Genomic DNA, 12,909 nt, shown 5'->3' on the forward strand with positions numbered 1-12,909 from the left:
TACAGGCTTCTGCAGCCTGGATCCACCACCTGGACACCTGGCCCCCTTCCCTCCCTGCCCTCCCACCTCTCCTCACATTCCAGCCTAACACTGGCCTCCAGAAGACGTGGAAATGTCCCTGCGCATGGGGGGCTCAGTTCTAAGAGCTGAACTGGGGGATCGATTGGCCAAAGGTAACAGATGGGGTTTTTTTTGTTGTTGTTTAGTTCAAAGGGAGCAAATGAACCTAAGACTCTATGGTTTTATCTCCCCGAGTGCGTGCTTGGTGAGCGGAAGCATGGAGTAATCAGCTGAAGTGCAGAAACCCTGCCTTGGGTAGTTGGCTGAGTGCTTGGGAAATCGTTTCTGAAGCAAGAGCAATAATGATAACCAATCAAACACTGGCTCGAGATTTTGCAAACCGGACCCGGAAGAATCATTTGAGGTCTAGACAGGTGTTGTAGTGTCACATGTTATGAGAAGCACAGGAAATCTTTTTGAGAGCCAGCTGGCTGAGAGAAAGTCCAAAGAGAAAAGGGAACCCCTCTGGTTCACCGAAGATGGCATGTCGGAACAGCCAAGCTGTTGGAACATTTTAATTCTGGAAGAAGGAAGAAATCATTTGAATACATTTGTCACATGTAGGGGTTTTCAGGGCAAGGCTCTTGAGCCGGACTTTGCTTAAGAGGACGCTAGAGTGCGCAGACTGGAGCTCTCTGATTATCTGAGGACTCCGCTAAGCTTGACATCAACCTTGGGTTTCGAGTCTCCATTTCCTTCTCTCAGTTAAAACAACGAGTATAGAGACTGATAAGAAAATGATTATTAAATGTAGCTTAGAAAACAGCTAACTCAGTGGTACAGCGTCGTGACTTTTTGCCTAAACAAAATAGAAGTGAATTGTTGGACTTTGAACTGCTAAATTTAAAACACGAACGTTTGCCTTAAAAACAGAACCCAGAGCCAATTTGTTAACCATTTTCCTAGAATTGAGCAAAAGTATCCAATTTTTTTAAATGGAGGTACTGGGGATCGAACCCAGGGCTCCCGTGCATGCTAAGTGTGCACCCTACCACTGAGCTATTGCACCACCACCACCCCACCTAAAAGCATCTGATTTTTAAAGCTACCTCATGGTCAACTAAACACATTTTTTAATTCCTCAGAACTCTATCTTGAAAGAAAAAAAACAAAAAACAAAAACCCTCTGGTAACTGACACTGTTTGTCGCCTGTTCCGTGCTCTTCCTTGAGCCTGGTAATCAGGGCCCTGCTGGGTTTCTTGGTCTTCCAGCTGGTACCCAGGTTGCTATAGAGATGCTAGGAGCAGAATCCAAAGTGAGCGGTTGTCTGAGGAGTCCCTGCTCAGGGCCTGAAAACAGCTCAGTGGGAGCTTCAGCAGGTGACACAGATTTTTCCAGAGTTAAAATGAAAGCCCCAGCGAGCAAGCATTCACCTGCTTCCTCCCCAGGCAGAGACAATCTAGTTGTTAAGAGGTTGTCTCCAGTTGACTTTGGCCAATGACCTCAGTGTTCCTTTACTGGAAGTTTCTCAAAACATCTCAGGAAAGCTAGGGGTCACCAGATCCCCAGTCCTTCCCACAGGGCCAGTCTGCTCCCTGCCCAGCTCTCTGCCAGGGTGCCCCAGCCTGAGCCAGAAAAGAATTCCAGACCCCTCGGGTGGCCCCGGGGGATCTGAGAAGGTACCTGGGCCCAGGGCAGTGGCTAAGGGGGTGGAGCTGCGGGCCCAGGCTCCTTCAGCTAAAATGGGCTCCAGGTGGAGGCCCACGGGGTCGGCGTCTTGGGAGACGCAAGGACCACAGCAGATAAGGGAAGAACACAGGGTCATGCCAGGGGCTCCGGATCCCAAACGTCTCAGACATTTGTTAAAGTTCTGGCTTTTATTTTTTTTTTTTTAATATTTGCCTTTATAGAAACTTGTTAGAGGTCACAAAATGAGGAAACATTTCTAGTATATATTTAAGCTTTTAAAAAGTTAGGAGGTCAAGGCCGTGATGCAAAACCTGCTTGCATGTGTGGCGGCCCTTGTGCTGATGGAAGCCCCCACCCTCGGGCTCCCAGCCTCCCCTGGCCCAGCTGCTGAAGCCCGGCCCGTACTGCCCTGTGTCCTCTGCCCTCAGGCCCAGCTGTCTCTCACTGCTTCTCCCATAATTCATTTCGCACTGGGGAGACTCAGCTTTTGATGGACTGACACATCCGAGGCCGGAGACTTTAAAGCAGGAAGTGAAGCTTTTGTTCTGTGTGGCCAAGGGCTTGAGTCTATCTGATTGTGGCTCAGAACTTGAGGAGACCTCTAAAGGTCAAATCGCTCCTGGCTTCTGGACAGGAGAGCACCGCTCCTGGAAAAAGAGTCCCCGCTTTTGCTGGGTTTTGTTTGCTGTTTGCTTGTTGATCGGGGGGCGGGGGGGGCAAAGTTTGCAAGTGAACTGTCTTTGACATCCTTTGGATTCTGGGAAAGAAAACTGCTGCCAAAGCAAGAATAAGCGAAACGCTTCTGAGGGGGCCATGGCTTTCCCTCTTCCTTACTGAGCAGGGACTGCCTTTGGAGTCAGGCAGAACTGCGTCCTGACCCTGGTCATTTACGTGCTCTGTAACCTTGAACAAGTCCCTTAGGCTGAGACCCCGCTCCTTTTACTGTCAACAGGTTTTTGCAAAGAGTGAGTAAAAGGACTCACGCCTAGTTTTTGAGCTTTCTTGGCACGCAGTAGGAGCTCAATAGAGAATGACCGAGGCTGTTGTTATTCGGATTAGTTGCCAGCGCCCCTCCTACCCCGGAAGGTGCCAGCCTTTGCAACTACAGCGGTTAGATGCATGGGGAGGGGGGGAGCGTGCAGATATGGAATTGGGCTCGTCTCGGGGGACCCGCAGTGGCAAACAGGCAGTCACAGGGTACACAGTGAGGGGGGACGATGGAGAAGGGGCTGGATGGGTCCTGCTCGTTTCTGACAAAGTTCTGAGAACGCAGCCCTCTGTTCCCCGACCTTCTCGAGGATCAAGTGGGAACACGGGTGGACCTGTGCCCTCCTCGCTTTCACTCACCTACAGGGGGAGGGCTTTTTGGTGGGTTGTTTCTGTCATTATGCCTCTTCCACGTGCACAGTGCTTGGGAGGCACTTCCGCCTCAAACTCTGTGCCCAGAGGGGAGGAGGTGCACGTGGAAAACGTCTGCCTCAGACCTGGGCCCCTGGCAGGTGGGCTCTGAAGACCTCAGAGTCACTGCTGCTTGTCACCGAGTCCTTCTCTGCGACCCCAGGCGTTTTCTTGGATTACTTGGTGAAACTGTGGAAAAGAGTTGGGGTTGATTTAACCTAATTTAGCTGCTCAGTTCTGTTCAGGAAGCAGGCAGCTAGAGCTTCTGCAGCAAGAAGGAAAACACCATTTCGTCAGGGGAGAGGTGTTACTTCAGAAAGATGCTGGAACCCGCGTGGGGTTCGAAAGTGCCAGGCAGAGGCGTGGGGGCTGCACCCAGGGCGGCACCACGCCCACCAAGTGTGGAGCTCTCCTTCCTTCGCAGCGTTGATGAGAAAGCAGCCACCCCTTGTCCCCTCGCCCCCTGCTTATCTCCCCTGCGCCTCACACCCTGACTTCTGCCTCCCCTGCATGGCAGCGGCTCTGCCAGAGCCCTCGCCTTGGCCCTCAGCCTCCTCACCCGCTCCTTGAAGTATTTCACCTCCTGACACGTGTGACCGCGTCGCCCTGACTCTTTTCTTGTCTCGCTGAACACTGTCTCCCTCAACACTTCACAGGCCCCCCCTGCCTCAACTAGGAAAGCTCTCAAGCTCAGCCCTTGTTTTCTTAAAGCCGTATCAGCCCATCTCAGATTTGTGTTCTGCAGAGCCAGTATGGCCAGGAGTTACCGGTACAAAGCTGTGGGAGCAGACGGATTACCTCTCCATCTTTTCCATCTCCTGTGGCGGCCATGGCTGTGCCAGCCTCGCCATCACTCTGGCTGGAAACACCAGGGACTCCTTTATCTTTGATTCCTCCTCTTTTTCATCTCCATGTGCAAAACAGATCATCTTTGGCATTTATTCCCACCCTTCCTCTCTTCCTGCAGCTAGCTTGGCATTATTATTTCTTGCCTGGAATATTACAGTAGCTTTTTTTCTTTTACATGGAGGCACTGGGGATGGAACCCAGGACCTTGTGCATGCTGTCCTCCACTGCTGAGCTGTACCCACCCCCCTCCAACAGCTTCTTAATATGTTTTCTTGTCCAGATAAGAACCACTTCTCCAGGCTCAGAACACCTTATTCTCCCATCTTCCTTCCCAATGGACAGGGATGGAAGGAGAAAGCAAGAGACGGTCTGGAAGGACTGTGGCTGCAAAGAATCGACGTCTCGCCCACAGCTTGTAAGCAGACAATCCACAGAGGGAGAGAAGGACGTACGAACAGCTCTGTTTAATGGAAAATTACACTAGATTCTAAAGCAGGAAGTCCACTGTTTTACATAAAAGGAGATTTTCACAGCATTTAGTGACACTGGACGGAGTGTCTTGAATTTTATGGCTTTAATTGTACCTCAATGCAATAAAGCATTCTGCAAAGCTTTTGTGTGCTAGAAATTCTAAGGAGAAAATGGCTACAGAGCTGAGAGCAGACAAACCAGAAGCTGAGAGAAATCTGCTTGGAGTTCGGACAGAGGTAGGGTTGAACGTCCGAGGGTCCAGCTGAAGAGGTGGTGCCCAGATGCTGTGACGCTTATGGTCCAACCAGCCAAGAATGGGAGGGCGAGGATGCCACACAGAGGTTCAGCACCCCAGGGAGCAGGCAGAGGCTGCGTGTTCATTTTCCTGTCATAAATTTGGAAATCCGAAAGCACCCACTGCATGTGGGCAGCTGCATGGAACTTTTACGTGGCATTTCGTGGCAGCCTCTGGACAAACCAGCAAGTTGGGTGCTACTTATGTAACCATTTTGCAGATGAGGAAACTGAGGCTCTTGAGAATCAGTGTGACTTGTGAAAGCTGGCTTAGGTAGTACAGGACAGAGCCAGGATTATAATCCAGGCTTTCTTGGTTAAAACACAGCTTGAGAGAGGGCCAGCGGTGGTTATGTGCTTCCACGGAATTCAAGGGCATGAAAGAGGACAGAAGTCACTGAGACACCCCCAAACCCTGGCTCTGACCAGTTCAGGCTCCCTGGAAAATCTAGGGGAACTCGGCACCTCTCCCAAAGGCTCTTCTCAGGAAAGATGCTGGGAATTTGCTGAGAAGTCTGAGCGAGGTGGGACCAGGGCAGAAGGTGTCAGCAGAGGGGGCCCCAGGCCACAGCAGAAATGGCCAGATTTTAGCCTCTGCAGGGGGTCTGGAGGGGATGGGCTCCACCCAGCAGCATTCAGGAGCAACAGGGGATGACAGTCCGTCGGGGGTGGCGGTGAGAGAAAGGAGACCATGTGTACCCGACAGTATGTACAGAATGAGTTACAGAATTTCCAGGGCCTTGTGCAAAGTGAAAATGTGGCTTCTTGTTCAGAAGCATTAAGCACTTCAAAATGGTGACAGCAGAGAATTAAACCAAGCATGGGGACCTTATAAGCCCGGGGCCCCGCTGACTGACAGGTCACGCGCGCAATCACACGCGGTGACCGGCTTCCCTCGTAGCTGCCGTGATAGACGTCTCTGTGGAGAAGGAGTGTTGCAAGGGAGAGTGGCTGGGCAGGTCGGAGATTCTGACTTCTCTTCCTCCCCCAGATTCACTCAAAATAGCTGAGTTACAACAGCCTCCAATTTATCAGGTAGGCTCTCGTCCCAAGTGCTTGACTGGATCATTGCTCCTCTCCCACAACCCGCCTTTCCACCCAAGAAAAGTGAGGCTGCGAGGCTGGGAGACCCACAGCAGCTGGAGGAAAGGCAAGATCTGAACCCGGGTCTCTGACTCCGAAGCTCTCCCCCGCTTCTGTGCGTTGCCTCTACCTCTGAACCCTGCAAGAAATGGAGATTTTAGGAGCTTCTGGAAGGGAAGCTGATAGCTCCACACTAGGTCAGTGTTTCTCCAACTCCAGTCTTTTATAGATCACTTCCACAACTGTTAGCCATATTTTCAATCCACCTATCATTGGTGGGGTTGGTAATTAAGTTTTTATTTATTTAACTTAATGGAGGTACTGGGGATTGAACCCAGGACCTCGTGGGTGCTAAGCAGGCACTCTGCCACTGAGCTGTGCCCACCCCCTATTAATTCACTTTTTTTTTTTTTAAAACATTAGCCTCATCATAAAACGTAACCGTGAAATTATGGGTTTGGTGCGCTAACTGCATGCTTTCTCTAGCACACATTAAAATAAATAAACTCTCTGTCCTACCTAGAATGTCCTTCTGTAAATGCATCCTATGAACATGTTCACAGATGTGTGAAATAACGTCTACAGTATGCAAGAACATTTCGCTGGAACATTGTTATGGTAGTATATAATTAGAAACAACGTCACTGTTTCTCAATAGGACCCTGATTATATGAAGGAAAGCTACACAGCCATTAAAAAAAAGGGGGGAGGAAGCTCTCTTTGTCCTGATAAGGAACTGTTGTTAGGAAGAAAGAGCAAGGTGCAGAACTGGGTATCAAATGTGATGTGTGTAAAGGGGGAGGCAATGGGGGTCTATGTTTGTATATGCTTAAAATCTCTTCTGAGAAAAGACTGCCAATAAAGCAATGTAAATCGTTGCTAGTGGGCGGGAAGTGTTTGGCAGTGATGGAAGGAAAACTTTTCATGTTTGTTCACTTTGAACCATGTGAATGTATTATCTGTCCAAAAAATTAAATGAGCTAAAATACTACAATCTTTATTATGATGGGAATGTTCATCCACATGCTGCCTAAAATCATCTGGTGAGACATCGATGGTAAGTGCTTCTACTTGGGAAACACAGCTCTGATGGGTTTGACTCACATGAATGGGGTGATGGTCTTGGTCGGATGGCTGTCAAGCAGGATGGAAGTCCTGGACAGGTGGGCCAACCCGAGTGCTGAGAAGGACCTGGAAGAAGCCCATCATTAAGCCAGGCTCTTCAGTCATATTCTGTGCCAATGCGGTCCATGTTGACTGCCCTGAAGCCCAGCAAAGAAGCTGAGCCCCAGAGAGAAGGGGCTGTGTCCCTTCGTGAAGACTACGTGAGGTGTGTCCTCTCTGGCTGCTGGACTGTGACCTGATGGGAATAATGACTGACTGAAATGGGGGCTTTCTAGACAAGGTCTCCTAGTCTGAGCCCAGGGTTCTGGGGAAAGAGAGGTGAACGCCTGCCAGGTCAGGATGGGAGCCCAGGATGACAGACAGGCACCATGAATAGGAAAGGGTGTAGGCAAGAATGTTCCGAGGTAGGGAGTTGGTGTGTGTCTCCTGCGCAGGTCAACAGAGAGATTACTCAGGCCCCTGGGTGGGTGGTTGAGTCAGGAGCCAACTGACAGAAGAGGTGTTTGCACTTAAAAAAAAAAAAAAAAAAAAAAAGAGGTGGTTGCACTTCTGTTAACGCGGCCTCGATTGCATGAGCTGTTTTGGCAACTGTGTGATCCTGTTGACTCAACGCTCGATTGCATGAGCTGTTTTGGCAACTGCGTGATCCTGTTGACTCAACGCTGACCTTGCAGACAACCCAGATGGTGAGGCTACTTCCAATGCGTTGTTCTTAGAGTAACTGTCTTCCTATATTTGGGCAGTTGAGTTTTAAATTTGAGAGTAAATCCTTACCTGTCTCCCCATCAAATTTCAGCCTTGGAACTTTTTGTGAATCAGTATGACTCAGCCCGTATTTTAACCCTGATTCTGTTACTGTACGTGTTGGTGTTCTGTCTCCAAGCTTTGGGCCGTTTGTAAAGCTGATCCAAGTTGTTTATAAAAAGGTCAGAAAGCACGGGTTGACACTGACACACCAGGAAGACTCTATGGACATACTAGTGAGCCAACTAACTCGCCTGAAGTGTCTTATCCAAGGAATAAATACCTTGGCCAAATATCTTTCTGATATTTGCCAACTTCCTGGTCCTCCTACCTGGCAAGTTTTCTCAAAAAAAAAGGGGGTGAGTTTGCTTTCACTTGATTTGTTCTTAGTAAACTCATGTCAGTTCCTAAAACCCCAGCTTCCTTTTTGTTTCTGAGTGCCTTTTTAAAATAATCCATCTTTTAGAATTCTTCCCAGGGATCAGCTGGTAAATCTCTGACGTCATTTTTAGAATCATGTCTTTCAGAAAACTAGAATCACACTAACCCATCCATCCGGGTGTTCCAGCCTCTACCCCAGCCTTCACAGTGCGTCAGCCAGGGACCAGGTCGGGTGGTCGTACTTGCAAAATCTTTCAGTTCCTGGGATTTCACGAATCTAGGTCTGATACCTGGAATTTCTTTAAAGCAGCTCTCAGCTTCTTTCCCATCCTCTCTCCGTCTGGGTCTCCATTCCCTGTGTAGCTCGGGAATAAAGCAGGAGCTGAGGAGTTCTGCTTTGTCTTTGACATCTGCTGATGTGACGCCACCCCCGGCAGTGACCCTCCCTGCTCCTTCTCTGCTGCGTCTGTCCTTAGTGCTTCTTGCAGCCTCAGCGCACTCTGGCTTCAGCCTTCCCTGTGCTGGGCCTTTGAGCTCTGCCCAGCATTCAGATTCCTCCTTGGTCAGGAGCTGCATCCTCCATCGTTTGTGCATGTTTGGCCTCCGGAGAGAATTCCCTGGGGAGTCGCATTGGCTCTGCCTGTCTCTCATCTCTGGGATCCCTGTGGACCACGCGTTTATGTTTGGTTCTGAGACTCTCCCGTCTCTCCTTAGCAATATATTGTTTCAGCCAAGCCAGGAGTCTTGGCCAGGGGCACATATCTGATTTTCCCTTTTTGCTAGCCAAAGCTCTTTTTTTCTTTATTTTTCAATTAAAAAAATTTTTTTTGGCATACAACAAAACTAACTAGAACAAACTTAAGCAAACACTGAAATTTATTATAAGGGCCTTCAAATGTCCCTTAGAGGCTAAGGCTGGGCACTCAGGTGAGCCCTGGGGAAAACTGGAATCAGGGAGGGGCTGGAAAGTTACTGTGTCCCTGTCTGTGTCCCTAGAGAAGCAGGGGGACAAGCACAACCATCCATTACTTACTCATCATGCATCCGTTCATTCATTCAGCAAATATTTATCCTGTGTCCAGACACCATTTTAGTTGTTAGAGACACCACAGGGGAAGCAAAAGAGAATCTTTAAAAACTCTCTTTTCCTAAACATGAGGTAAGTTTCTGACTCTCCTGCAACTCCCCCTCTTTCTTTGTATCGTGACGTGGTCAGTTTCCACTCCGTCTGCATCAGTCACCGTCTCACTTACAGCAGCATTTCCCCTTAGACACCCACTGACTGAGGAGCCTGCCTCCCTGAAGGAAGTGCGCCGTATGTGAAGAAGCACATAAATGAATTCTCCAGAGACCTGACCTTCCCAGAGAGAGCCACCCGCGGAGTATTTAAGCATGCCCAAGAGAGATGCAGACCTCATCCCCGACTCTGTGGCTAGATCACACTTAGTGGATGGATGCTATGGAGAGAAGACACAGGATTGAAATGGCCAGTTGCCTCCAAGAAGAGAAAATTGCAGGATGTGTAGGACTAGCATTAAATCAGATTAACCATACTTAGAAATAATTTTGAGGTCAGTGCATGTTTACCAAGTTTTGCTGTAAGTAGGATTGTTAGATGCTAGGTTCTGTGGGAAATAGAAAGAAGTGGAAAGCATACTTTATGCCCTCAGAGAGCTTGCAGCTAGCCAGATAGATAAGGCAGGAAGCAGATAACGGAACAGAGAGTGCTTGTGTTTGGGGGTTTGATTATAAATGCTACTGGAATTCAGAAAAGTGAAAATTGCTGAGACTCGCTTAAGTCAGGAAGGGCTTCACGAAGGAGATGCAGCTCAGCTGGGCTTTTAAGGATGGGCCGGATCCATGTGTGCAGAGAAAAGCCACAGAGCAATTTTGTGGTGAGGAGCCCGTTCAGGGCTTCGATCATTACGTGTTCTTCATTAGGTTGTATCCTAGCTCATTCGTCAGACTTTTACCGAGTGCCCACCAGTGTAGGGGCTAGATACTGTGTGTATCAAGTTTCAAAGATGAAAATCGTCCTCGCCTCTAGTGTGCTTAATGTGAAGATCCTTTAAAAGAATAGGCATTATCAGGCCTCATTTGCATAACAAGATGGATACGTGTAACCAATCAAACGAAACATTACAGTGAGTTTAAAAGCACCTTCCGCAGCACGTATTTTGAGAGTCTACCATGGCACAGGCTAAAAAAATGAAAGTGGAAAAATCAGACACAGGTCCTGCACTCCAGGAGCTTACTGGTCTAGCTGGGAAACAGTCACTGAAACAAATAATGACAATTGTGTGTGATATTAACCCAGCAGGCGAGTCAAGGAAGGAGAAGCCTGGAGCCCTACAGTTGTGGTAGGCAGAGCCTAAGCCGGCCCCCAGAGACCCCTGTCCTTGTGTAATCCCCGCCCCTCGTGTGGTCAGGGACTGTGGCTTGCTTCTCACCCACAGAATGTGGCAAATGTGAAGGGGTTTTGCAGAAGTAAGCAAGATTCCCTAAACAGCTGACTTTAATCAAAAAAAGAAATTATCATTCTCTTTCCCTTAAGACATAGCTTGATCTCAGCTGGCTCTCCTCATGGTCACACGATAGCTGCCAATGCTCCAGGCATCTTAACAAACTGTCTAGGGAGAAGCAAGATTGTTCTTTCCCATATATCTTTTTTTTTTAATCAGTAAGGAAGGGGGGAAAAATATTTTTCCCAGAAATTCTAAGCAGATTTGCTCTGACATCTTATTAACCAGAATTCTATCTCATACCTGTGCCTATACCATTCAGAACCCCATTTCCTGGGGCATCACTGGGGTTCTATCTCCCCCAAAGCAAATGGCCTCCAGAGAATGGAGACTTGAACAGAAAGGGGGTTCTACCAGAAGCAGGAAGGAGAATGGAAGGCGGCCAGAAAGGTCATCTATTAACAGTGGCAAAGACCATTGTGATTAAAGACAGTAGTAGCACAGTCTCTGCACCGGGAACAGAAACAGTCTCACAGATGATATACAATTACAAATTGTGACAAACACTGTGACCCGAGAGAAGTCTGTGCTCTGAGAGAGAGAGCAGGGTGATCACAGGGTGGCCAGGGATCAAGAAAAGCCACGCAGAGGAAGTGAGAGATGAGTAGGAGCCAGCCAGGCAGAGGGCTGAGGGAGGAGCATTCCGGGCGGAGGATGACTTCAGAACAAGACAGGAGAGCGGTGCACACAGTGGACAGGAGTGGCAGGGGGAGATGGGGACGGGCGTGGGATGGGGGCCGGGGGCAGGGTCCTCCCTGCACTGCAGGAAGGAGTTTGGGTTGTACCCTAAGAGCAATGAAAGGGCACTGAAGGTTTCAAAACAGGGGCATGATGTGATCCGTCTTGTGTTTTTAGAAGATCCGTCTGGCTACTCTGTGACCAACAGATGGGTGAGTGGGAAGAGGTTAGGACACTAGACGTTCATCCACAAGTTGACGTTAGCTTGGGGGCAGGAGGGAAAGTGGACAGGATTGAACGTGGACGGCCTTGCTGGGTCTCTGGGGGATGCAGGGATGGGGTGGCCCCAGGACGTCCAGCCCCAGGTGGGGAGCCTGCTCCAGGGCTAAGACACACGTACACACACTGAACCCCACGTGGGCGTCCAGGGGAAGGTGGGATCCTGGGTCTGGGGGCTTGGGCGTGGGCCTGGTTTCAGCACAGCTTCTGAAAGGAGGTGACATCTGAGCGGGTCGCCCACGGCAGTGCCAGGTGAGTTTGAAGGTGCAGACATGGAAGGGCGGCCCCGGGAGATGGGGCAGCAGAGCGAAAGTGGAGAGGTGGGAAGTGAAGGCCTGGAGGCAGAGGGACAGGCCATAGAGCTTGCAGGGTTTGTGAAGGACGTTCTGGGAAATAAGGCTCGAAGAGTGACGGCATCAGTGTAAGGAGAGGTCTGTGTGGCAGCCTAGGCTAATAAACAGGGCCCCAGAAAAGTGTAAGTAAAGTCTAGTTTACCTACAAAAACCACTTGGCTTTCCTAGGACATTGATTAAATGTGCTAGTTGAGTTTTAGGTATTTATTCTCTGGATGAGAGAACAGTACCTCTTCCCACATCACTGCTACCTGCAGGTCATTTGCCAATGATTTCTAACTTCTTTTCAGAATATAACCCCTCCTCATGTACTGAGTAAGGGTGCTGGGGATCCTAGAGTAAAAAGGCGTGGGCCCAGCTCTCAAGGGGGTAAGAGTTTGGGCAGATGAGAAGAGAACGCCAACAAATAAACTTGCTTGGGAAGTAGTGGGACAGAGAAGGGGGTAGTTCTCCCTGCTACCTAGAGCGTGGAGCTAGATTTCAGACAGGTGGTGACATTTAACTGGGCCTTAAAGGATGAGTAGGAGTTCGCCAGGCAAAGAAGTGAGGTGGGAAGGCCTTCCAAACGCAGGGCATGGTCTGTGCAAAGGCACATGCTGGTCTTCTCAATTCCCACACCTTCAATCCTATGAGTGCTATAGAATGAACACTTTATTTTTTAATTTCTTTTGTTTTGTTTGTTGGGGGAAGGTAATTAGGTTTATTTATTATTTTTTTAATTTAACAGAGGTACTAGGGGTTGAACCCATGACCTCATGCATGCTAAGCATGCACTCTACCACTGAGCTATACCCTCCCCCCTTAGAATGAACATTTTAGTTGTATTTCCAGGCTCTTAGGGGAAGCTTGGTGATAACTGACGAGTGCTTTGCAGTTGCTACAGAACAAGAGTTGGCATCTAAGTATCTGACCCCCAGAAGCATGCACATTACCTAATATTAACAAGAAGTCAGGAGGTTAGTAAGTCAAATTGGTTATACCCTCCACTTCCAATTTTTCCCCTGGGAGGTTTTACTGATTTTTACTCTTCCAGGGCAATAGG

The sequence above is a fragment of the Camelus ferus genome, chromosome 21 (assembly GCF_009834535.1).
Source record: "Camelus ferus isolate YT-003-E chromosome 21, BCGSAC_Cfer_1.0, whole genome shotgun sequence".
NCBI classification, from domain to species: Eukaryota; Metazoa; Chordata; class Mammalia; order Artiodactyla; family Camelidae; genus Camelus; species Camelus ferus.